Source organism: Stegodyphus dumicola, chromosome 5 (assembly GCF_044657685.1).
Source record: "Stegodyphus dumicola isolate Sdum_Otavi_A_Nest chromosome 5, ASM4465768v1".
NCBI classification, from domain to species: Eukaryota; Metazoa; Arthropoda; class Arachnida; order Araneae; family Eresidae; genus Stegodyphus; species Stegodyphus dumicola.
In genome coordinates this window covers 55,902,156-55,914,167 of record NC_140772.1, presented here as the reverse complement: position 1 = coordinate 55,914,167, position 12,012 = coordinate 55,902,156, and the positions used below count along the sequence as shown (strand labels likewise).

General features: G+C 33.5%; 1 pseudogene; it reads left to right on the top strand.

Annotated features, from left to right (window-relative positions):
- Nucleotides 1-4,815: 4,815 nt before the first annotated feature.
- On the top strand, nt 4,816-6,138 carry LOC146997113 (uncharacterized; annotated as a pseudogene).
- Nucleotides 6,139-12,012: the final 5,874 nt, after the last annotated feature.

The following is a 12,012-nucleotide window of genomic DNA, read 5'->3' as shown; positions in this document are numbered from 1 at the left end:
AAAAAAATCGAAAAATTAAATGCTTTCTAACGTAAAAAATCTGATGCGGACACCGCATAACTTCCTTGTACGGCCTATAAAACTATACACACTTTTTCTGCACATCATTTAATCTTATTTTTGGAATTATACTTTTTAACTTGGATAACTGATCCCTAAAAGAAAGTTGAAAATGACACCGAAAATTATAGATTTTCGAATTACATATACTGCTCAAGTTTTGTCGTGAAAGAGTGAATTTCTTCTAATTTTATATATATATATATATATATATATATATATATATATAAAACGAGTATAAAACATTCCCAAATGTGAGTCTAAGAACAGGAAGACTGCATTAAAATTTCGATTTACTTATTTGTCGAAAAAAAAATTAATTTGACATTGCTAAAACATGAATATTTTCGCTATTTAAAACACTTCGATAAATGGAAGTATATGATTAGTACCAACGATAACGATTGCGAAAAGAAAGGTAGGGTAGAGACTTTTAAGCTGAATAAGATTTATGAGTATATCATATACGTTTGGTACAGCTGTATGCAATATAAAAAGGAGGAGAACAACTGCATGTATATATAGAATATTTCAAACACTCTAGGTTAATCGTTTTTGGAGTTGTGCGAGATACACGCACACAGACATATATATCTACATACGTACAGATGTCGTGAAAAAGGTACCTTTTGAATACATTTTACAATCTATTTTGGAAACAACGAATCCTTTAATTTGTCCTTATGCTATGATACACAAAAAACCGTCTAAATGGATTCAGAATTAAACAAAATGGATATTTTCGCAATTACGTGATACCTGAAATTTATCGTAATTACAATACTTCCTTTAATCGTTGTAGAAAGATGAAATTTGAGAGCAAAATTTTACAGTTATACTGGTGACTTTAAGAAGTGTTCGTAAAAGAAAGATGGATAACTGAGCACTTCGTTGTAACAGTTCAAACAATAATTAAAAAATGTTCGAAAAAAAGGTCTCTGGAAATTTTTAATAATATTTTTAAATTATTTATACAAATATCTAAATATAAAGTTAAACATAAAACAACCTCTTTAAAGCAACCATTGCCCATTCCAAATCTCGTCTGCCATCCATTTAATCATCTTAGAGAGGCATAGTTTAATATCGATATTTATTTATATTCTCAGAAACATTGGTCGTCTTAGGTGGATAGACGACAAGAGGATTTATTGCTATTGTAATTTTTTGTAAATATTTGAGTTTATATTTTATAGATCTAATTTTAAATTTGAACTTTCGTAATAAATCGTATGAAAATGAATGTGTTGCCGTTAATAATCTATTCAAATGGGTATGATCGCGGAAAGCTGGTAGTTTTCCCTAGCGCACGAACTCACTTTATATTTTTGTGGTTTTCTTAATATATAATGTAAGTACGAGGCATTTTCTGAGAACGTTTACCACAAAGGCTTCCCGATTCTTTGTGGTGATTTATTGGGTTACTGCAAATTACATTAGGCAGATAGCCCTAATGTAATTTGCAGTAACCCAATAAATCCAAATTCCGTGCTGAAATATTACGTAGTTTCCAACCGACATGTTTCACGATAACTAACGAATCGCAGCAACATCCAAACGAGGCTGTATATAAAAGGATTAATTACACTTTTAGGAAGACGAATAAACAGAAATAAAAAACTTAATTTTTACTCAAAAAGTATCATATTAACAAATTGGTAATTGCTGCATAAACACTTTATAGGTAATGTAATCCAATTACTCATCTTCCGTTTTCTAATGTTTTAAACTATAATTTGCATGAAGAACTGCCAATATAACTTTATAAAAGAAATTAATTCAATAATGACTTTTTAATAGTTAACTACATAAATTTAAATTCCATTGAAAACGTGGCATTAAGTACGTAGTCGTGCATAGCATGAAATTTCTACTTATTTTCAGCTTACGAATGCAAAATTTTCCATCTTGCATTTTTAGCCAAAAAAATTAATAAATCCAAATTTATGAAATATAGAGGTAAAAATATTCTTATTCTTATTCGCGCTTAAAAATCAATCCGCGAATAAGCATTAGTACCTCTTAAACGCGGCCGTCAGGCGATGGTTTTGAAGGTTACTTTACTTTTTAAGGCGATATTTTCGACGATGATGTTTTTAAACTGCGAAGTTTTGAACCGCTTAATTTTCTTCGACGATGTTTTGTACCGCAATGTTCTAGAACTGCGATATTTTTTCCATGCTTTTTTCCTCCATGATGATTTTCTACGGCGAAGTTTTCGCCTTGCTTTGCTTTCCCCTTGAGGATATTTTTCCCGCGATGTTTTGAGCCTGTAATCATATGTTCATTTGCTGATGAATAAAATTTCAGCTTTTTGTATATTAAACTCGTAAATCTTTTCATAAGGAAACGAATTTCTTTAAAGCATATTATGAGCAATTTAAGTCTTTGTGATTTTTAAATAAGGAAAAAGAAAACATTTATTTTTTTCAGCAGCAACCTTGGGTTCAAAAGTGAAGGCAAACAATTTATGAGTTTGGAACGAACATAAAAATATTTGACATTTAGAAAATGTGTAATAACTATTCATAAGTTTCTCTAACTTCTGCATTTCGAGGTGATCTATCCTACTTTGCTCATCCATCCATTTTTGCTCAGATCAGAACGTTATACAAATTTACACTCAGTGTGGCAGAGCTTAAAAGTAGGAATTTAGCTCGTCTAGTGGAATGATCGCCACTTTTTCAATACAAGGATGTTCTTGCTAAATCCACCTCAGGAAAGAAATTATATAGTGGCTGTGTTACTCGTAAGCTATGTAAGAGTTAACAGTATTGAAAACCGATAACATATTTAAGTTTGAATAAAACTTTGTATTTATAGATATTTGAAATATAACTACAAGAAAAATAGCTTCGTCCTGGTCATAATATTTTTATTACAAAAAAATCATAGTTTTAGATTTTTGTTATGTATTTTGTTATAAACCAAAAGAACGACGCAACACTTATTTAGATTTTCACTAAACTTGCTTTATAATATAAAGAAATTGCTGTTAAGGGCACTATTTCTTCAAAAGGTTAAGATAATTTTGAACGTTAGTTGTTAGGTTGAGTGTTCACATTTTTACAGGTTGTTTTCCTTCGTAATAAAGTTTGCTCAACTCAGGTTAATACAGTTTGCAAATTAGGCTCCCAGAAGGTTTGCAGTCTCTCAGGTTACCAAAACGAATGCGATTGCTAGATAATATTTTTTTGCTTATAGTGGGGTATCCAGAAGCAGCCGAGTGGTAAATTTGTGAACATCGGTAGTTTGATCCATGCCAAATCACAACTAGAAAGAGGATGGACCTTCGTGAGGTTAAAAAATATAGATAATTTGCTGACAAAACTCTTTTAACTCTTAACACCTGGAACTTAGATGTTTTAGCATTTGAAAGGTTTATCAGAAAGACTTTACGGTTATTTAAATTCTCATATAGATAAAACCTTCCTGTGGGGCTTTAGAAAAGCGTTCCTGAATGAAACATAATTAAAATTTTAAAAGCATAAATAATTTTTTATTAAGCATATTTTTTATTAAATAAGAAAGGAAGCGTAAAGCTTAACCTGCAGTTGGGAGCCCCAAGATAAGCAATTTTCAAACTGCTAATTTTGTTTCACTTGAGGAACATGCATTAAACCTTAATATCGAGAATATACCTCTAGATAAGGATTTTAGAATTTCGTTGAATCTCTGTCAAGTTTATATTATGTGTTGGATCATCGTCAAACAAGCACTAAATCAAATTCCTGAGTTACGTCCCTAATAACTTTTCCAGGTAACGAGAAACCGAAGAAAACATTCAAGTACAAAACCAAACAGAAGAAATGAGAACAAAAGTTTATTCGAAAGCCACCGCTCTGCCTACAAGAAGCAACGCAGGTTCCTTTAAAAGGTTTCAGGAATACTCTGGTGATTTATAAAGGCGTATGCAAGTATAAAATACATAGAGCGCAAGATGGTACGAAAAAACTGGTAAGTAACGATTAGTTGTAACATTCTTCATAATAAGTACCTTCTCAAGCTCTAAACGTAATTTTGAGAATCCATATCATCATGGAACTATAGCATTTCGGCTGCCCTGCTCCGAGGAACTTAATCTCACTACAGGTCGACTCTACCTTTGGGCACGTCGTGGAGGTTCAACCTCCACTATTGCCCTCCAGTAGAGCCGCGCACCACCTGGATAAGACACCAGGCAGCACCGGTCGTCTAATGCTCCTGCCAGTCGCTCGGGCGAGCCCGTCGCAGCGGGACATTACCCAACGACCCCGGGGGATAACCCCCGGGTTACTAGCACCACGCCGCGCTAGGACATGCCAGACTCCGAGGCCGGCCAATGAGTGACCTTTCCCAGAGCCTTCAGAACCACCAAGTTCATAAATTTTATACCCCCGTGGCCGAGACTGCCTAGGTACTGTCTGTCTACGGTAAGAACACCTCCCGCCACGGTGTCTGGCGGGTGGCGGTCGCTATAGCAACAGGGCTAGTATATTTCAAATAGGGACGAACCAAGGGTTGCTTTATTGTTATTTTGTTTTTGGCGACTGTTGGCTGAAGGGAAAAGAGTTTATCATTCGTCTTCTTAGTTTCATTCCAGCTGCACGCATCTTTTCTTAAGCCTTATATTATTACTATTAGCTATTTTTATTCTCGTTGTTATATCTTTTGTACTGGTATTTGTTCAAATTTGCTTCTATTTAGCTTGAATTTCGTAGTGCTTTGTTAATCGCCAATTTTTTAAAATGCCCTTCCAGTTTAAGAAAGGTCAACCTTTAAAGTCTCAGGCACGTCAAATAGTGTACAATGTCGCAGAATTTTGCGCTTCTGAAGCTTCGGCGAACTCTTTAGTAGTTCCTCTTCCTCAAGTTTTGAAGAGAACATCGCAAGCTACTGGAGTATTGGAGTATACAATTAAAAAAATTAAGCGCGAAGTATCAACAATGGGGCAAGATCAACTTCTAAATACGCCTGGAAAGAAACGTAAAAGCCCTGCTAATCATAAGTGCGAAATTGACGATTTTGACAAATGCGTTATACGGCAGACTATACAAGACTTTTACATCAAAGAAAAGAAAGTGCCATCTGTGCGGAAATTATTGCCTGTCTTGAGGCAAAAAATAGACTTCCCGTGGCAAAAAGACTCATTGTGCAAAGTTTGGCGTTCGATGAATTTTCGCTGCAAGGAAGTGTGTTAACAAAAGAAAAATTCTTATCGAAAGACCTCACATTGTATTTTGGAGGAACAATTATTTACGCGAAATGAGGAAACTCAGAGCAAGTGGACGCCACATCGTTTACATCGATGAAACATGGATTGACAGCAATTTAACTTTTAAGAAATGTTGGCAGCATGATACGGTTTTGGGCGCACAGATAAATGTCAGTTCCAAAAATAGGATTGTTGTCCATGCTGGCTCTTCCGCAGGATTTATTCCAGGTGCCCAACTTATATATAAAGCATCAGCTCAAAGCGGGGATTACCATGGGCAAATGAACTATGAAAATTTTGAAAAATGGGTGTAGGAAAAGCTTCTTCCAAATTTACGACCTCAAAGTGTGGTATGCATGGATAATGCCCCGTATCACACAAAAATTGAAGATCCGACACCCACGAAATATGCTACAAAGCAAACAATGGTAAATTGGCTGATGAAGAAGACGATATGCTCCGATCCCAAAATGCGAAAAGCGGAACTGTTCAGCTTAATAGAATGCAATCGTCCTAAAAAAGTAATATATAAAATTGACAACATCATAAAAGAAAATGGGCATCATGTTGTACGTCTCCCTCCTTACCACTGTGATCTAAACGCAATTGAATACGTTTGGTCATCAGTTAAAAGACTGATCAGGGAAAGGAATGTGACTGGAGACTTAAGCTTGGAAAATTTGAAAAATTTAACACAAAAAGCTTTGGATGAAGTCACTTCTCAAGAATGGCAGGCGCACTGCAACCACGTAGAAAAACTTGAAAATTATTATTGGGACAAGGACGAACTTTTAGAAGAGATAGTGGATGGATTAATAATTCAAACTGGCAGCAGCGATTCTGATTCTGATTCAGAAGAAACGGAATCTTGCGACAGTGACTAGATGACTTTTCAGATGTTATACCAAAGTCCTCCACGAAGGCATTCCTCTTCTTCATCTGATAGCTTTGTCAAGTTGTAAGGATATTTCTAGGTTCAATATTTTCTTTGCCACTATGTAAATGAAAGATTACCAAAAGTGGGCAACAATGAGCCTTCGGCAGAGGCGAAACCCCCCCCTGTGGATAATAAAGAACACTGAATGGTTGCTTCATTTCCCATTACTGTGTTCTTGGGGACCCACAAGCCATGGTATAATTTGCTTAAAAAATAATTTTTAATCTTTAATTGAAATTAAATAAGTTTTGTTTTATTATGAAAATATTAATACAAAATTATATTAATGAACAATGCTCACTGCAGTTATAAAAGCCAAATTTTGTATAATTATATAAATTTCGTATAATTTTAAATATAAAATAGGTAACTGAATAATTTAAGAGACCTTAATTTTGTTCTGATTTTAACATTTTATTATGTTACAAGCTATTACAGTGTCTATAAAAAGCAGCATGATGCATAAATGGGCGCTGGTAATTAAGAGGCCCAGCAGCGGCCGATCGGTAAAGTCACTGAACACTTGTAGTTCGGTCCGAGGTTTGAATCCCGTGAACGGGCTGGCTGCATGGGTGTTTTCCCCATGTGTAACGTGTATACGAGGCAGTTTTCCTTAGCAAGCCCTCCACGAATGCATCCCTCCTCTTAGGCATTTAACCTTGGAGGCTTTTCGTAATCATATAAACCAACCCAAACCACTGGTAATTAAGTAAAAACAGTTTTGATTTTAATTTACCTTCGCTTCCTTTCGTCATTCAATTGACCAGCTTTTGGTTTAGTTTGAAGGTATGGGAAAAGAAGAAATGTTCGCAAAAAGTATTTATTGAGAGCATTTTTCTTCAAAAATAAGCACGGATTTTTAAATGCATTTCCCTACAAGTTATTTTGATATATTTTTACTCATTGTACATCTAGAAAGATGGCAAATTCAGCGACTCGCACCTCACTCGGCAAAATCAAAGACCGTTCCTTAACTGCAAAAACTTTATTTACGCCATCAATTTTCATTTTCGGAAATTTAATGTCGGGGTCGACGCAAAGGGTCAACAAGCATTTTACTTGAAACTAAAACAAAATGTGAATATCGCCAAATCATCTTTAAATATGCCAAGTTGGCAAACTGAGAAGTAAATCTTCAAGACACCCCTACGAAAAATGGGTCACGGCTCGTTTCTATGGCAACAGACAGCCGCAGACAAACTGGCGAGAGCTGTTCTTACCGTAGACAGACAGTACAGATCCTAGCCAGTAGTTTCGCAGAATTCTCTACGTCGACCCCCGGGGGGGATATCATCATGGAAGCGAAACCTGTTTCCATGACAGATGCATTTCATGAAGAAATTTGAAATTTTTTAAGTTTGAAAAACTAAATTTCCGAAGTATTTGACAGTCCCACCTGCATACGTTCCATTCATTTGCTTCAGAGTTACTAAAGGGTTGTAACAGATAATCTTATAAAGGTTTACACATAAATGTCGATTAATGAACAATAATATCAGACATTTGTTTAGAAAGAGAAATTTGATTGAACAGAAATTGAAACAGATAATTGAGATTTCTTGCGCAACAAAGTTTCAGTTTTAAAAATTTTATATTAATATCTATATGTATCACATAATTTACGTGAATGTACGAAATCCGGAAATATTATTCTGACTGTGAAACAAAATTGATCTGCAATGTGTTACAAGATTTTGTTCAATTTAATATTTTTAATCTACACGTCTGCAATCGATTTGTGGACCAGATTTTAATGATCCGTATGCTAGATGAAATAAAAGTAAAACATAATTATGAAAATAAAATATGCTATCAACGATTTTAATGCCAAGTCGTAAAAACAATAAACTATGCATGTTCAAATCTTCGAATACGTTTTGTATTACAGTTTTTAAATTTTCAGAGCGGTTACTCATGTTCATTTTTTATGGTAATCAAACTAATGTGAAAATGCACTCAAAACGTAAAATCTTAAAATATCTTCAAATTCTTTCCTCAAAATTTAATGCTATAATGATTAACTGAATGCAAAATATATTCGCTGGCCGCGTAAATGGTTTCGAAGGCCTCCAGTTTATAGAAAGACCACAGGTTTATAGGATTAGTATTCTTTCGTACTTAGAAATGCTAATTCGTAACAGAGATTCAGTCTGGTTGGTAATGGATTCTATTATGCTGCATCATCAGCTCAGAAATCACATTCCTTTTATTAACTTGAGGTAGCGCAAACCGCCCGGGAAACTAATTTGCAAACTGTGTCCCCTTGAATTCGGTAAAACGTATTCCAAAGTTGAATTATCTGTGAACAGTCAACCTTACGACTAACATGTAAACTTTTCTTAACCTAATGGAAAACTAAGGCGTTTGACAACTATTTAACTGCAATCAAAAAGTGAGTTTGATGAAATCCAAATAAATTTCATTAAGCTATTCTTGTGGTTTATAATGGAAGATCTAACAGTGATCTAAAACGATCACTTGCTGAAATAAAAGTAGTTGTTGATTTTACAAATCTATTGGAATCAAATCAAGCCCACGAAATTCATTGTGGCAATGAATCATGATTACTCCTATCGTTGGAAACAAGCTGGTGCCCCATACAGGTAATAACAGGACACTGTTGAGTTCTGCCCCCAGTTTTAAAGAAGAGCACCTCGGGGGGGGGGGAGGGAGGAGAGAATTCGAGGATATCCCACTTTTTTCCCTTAACACATTTCGGGGACTTTCGGTCTCCGGTTATTTAGAGAGCCCTAACGGCTAACATGAAAAATTATCTTAACTTGTTGTAAAACTAATGCCCTTGACAACTATTTAACTGTAATTAAAAATAGAGTTTGATAAAATCCAATTAAATTTCATTAAACTATCTAGTGGTTTATAAATAAAAGATGTAACACTGATCTAAGATGACTTGTAATAAAAGTACTGAAGGATGAGGTTGTTTTCTGTTATAGTTAAATTTCAAATATTTAAAAACACAAATCTTTGTTGAAAGTTAAACATGTTATCAGCTACATTACTGTTAAAGCTACATTACCGAGGTTTATGAGTTAGATAATCATACTAATAGATTTCAGAAATTTTCTAAATGTGTAATTACTTTATGCTCGTCCGAAACTCAGAATTTGTTTACCTTCATTTTTTAACTCGAGAATGCAGCTGGAGATAAACGAATGATTTTCTTTATTTAGAATGCTCAAGGGCTTAAAATTATCATAATATGCTGCAAATAAATTTGCATCTGCATGACAAGAGTTACTCTTTTAATTTGCTAAAAGAATGCTTAGCTTTCATTCGTCAAAAAACGAACAGATCCCTCTTCCAACAGATTTCACCCGGCGACAATCAAAGTAATTGTTCTACCTATATTACAGAGCTTCGAGAACATAATGGCTTGCAGATTGTAGACTTAGGCAAATGTCTGAATACGTATAACATTATGGAGCTCACCTAATAATTGAGCTAAATTTCTGTGATTCAAATTTAAAGTAAATGTTGATTAGAGTTATAAGCTTCAGATTTTGTAGTAGAAAATTTTTCAAATAAATTTTCTCGCAAATTTAACTAATATAAGATTTAAATATATTTAAAGACAATATATAAGGTGGTATGCGCAAATACGAATAGAACACTTGAAAAGTAGGTGTTAGTGAAAATTATATTATATAAAAGAACTGCTGCATCAGATAAAATTATCGTGTAAAAGTTAGATTATATAGTGAAACGTTTCCACGTCTGGAATTATTTATTATCATGTACCTTAGGATTAATTTTTCAAGGAGCCGGCAAAATTACACGAACCTATAATACTTCCGGCAATACGATGATAAGTTGACGTTGAATTTTAAACAGAAATTTTTTATACTCTTTTATACTCTTCCGAAACTCAGAATTTCTATGCCTTCATTTTTGATCCTAAGATTACAGCTGGAAATGAATGAAAAATTTATTTATTTGAAAAGCTCAAGAATTCAATAATCGTATGCTTACTTTCATATTTACATATGTCTATATTGGGCGAGTTGTTATTTTTTCGATGACCTTCAATCTACGTAGAACAATTAATTTGATTGTTTGTGTGGAATGTATGTTACAAAGGGAATATAAACATTTGTTGACGAATAAAATTTTAGCATTCTTTTCTGAAAAGGAATGCTTAGTTTTGCTTCATCAACAAGTAATCTCTTATTTGAGATCTCGGTTCAGCCTTTGGAGTAGATAAACTTTGGAATATATTATCTAGGTATATTTAATTAGTATATGTTTTAAATATATTTAAACATAAAATATAAGGCAGCATGTATGATGGAAATTAAAAAATAACGAAAATTATGTTTAAAATTTGTGAATTTATTTTGTAATCACGAAAGAAATTGTATAAGCTAAATCTGATATTTGGGAAAAACTCCGAAACAATCTCTCGATAATTTTGCTTAAGAGAAATTTTCGAGGTTGTTTCTCAGAACAGTTTTTCTACACTTCAATATGGTTTTAAAGATTTTTTTTTAGAATGGGACGAATCTAGAGACTTTATCTAAAGCGACGCAATTGGTTAAATTCTACTTCTTCATTCAAACTGAGATTAATAATGAACTTTGTAAAAACTTATATATCAAATTATCCTTAATATCACAATCACTTAAGTCAGTTTAATCGCAGATGCTTAAAAAAGTGTTAACAGCCGTAGAATTTCCATGTAAGCTCGTTTTTTAACCTTTATTTAAAACGTTTTTGGAATTCAAATGAAGTGAAATGAAATGAATGATGAGACAGTTATTTAAATAATTGCCTAATGTATGCTTCAGTGAAGTTATTCTAGTAATCATCTTAATTTTTTTTTTCATGTTCTGCAAAATTTGAAAAGATGCTTACCTCACCTACCAGGCACTTTGGTACTTTTGTCGAGCCTATTGGTCATTTAGCAATCTCATCACCAAGAACTTTGCCAAGGGAGCAGCAGAAGTGCAGAATTACACTCGCTAAAAAAGGGAGTTCCGTTTTTTCTAGAGTGATTTTTTTTCTTTTAACTCTTTGTTAAATTAAATTATCCATCGATTTGCTACATTAACTTATCTTTTTGTTACATGTAATTATTCCGTTTACTTTCTCTACTTGCTAAACAAATAAAATGTTTCATTATAAGCATTAAATTTGCATGATATTAGCAAAAAGCGAGCTTCCTTTCGGAGCAAGCTGTCAAAATGATCGCTGATCGTAGCAATAGGTGTACGGAAAATTCCGTAATGCTGGTGTTAAATTGTTTCTTCTGCTTGCCGATCCCCGCAAAAATTATCAGGACGTAATTGAGAATTGGTTTAGAGCGTATTTCAAAATGATTTAACACTTGATGTAAACTTCCCAGAATTTAAATTTATTCTTCAATCCTTATTTAGAGATACATTCTCAATATTAAGCAAAAATGCGCATTCTTAAAGTGAAACAAATAAACAAAGAAAAAAAAAAACAATTAACAGTTTGAAGATTTTGAAATTTTTCAAAAAACAAAATTGACTTAGGCTTTGAAACGTTGAATTATATTTCATTCAGGTACGCTTATCTAAACCCCCATAGGAAGGTTTTATCCACATATGTATTTAAATAACTGTAAAGACATTCTCATAAACTTTCAAATATTAAAACATTTTGAAAATATAACGTAATAAGTATTAATATAATTTTATCAGCAAATCCTGTACATGTCTTAACTTTACGAAAATCTCTCTTATTTTTTCTTGTGTTTCGACCTGGACCAAACTACCAATCTTCAGCAATTTTACCCTTTGGCTTCTGATGGGTTCTCCCACTACAAGCAAAAAGGCCC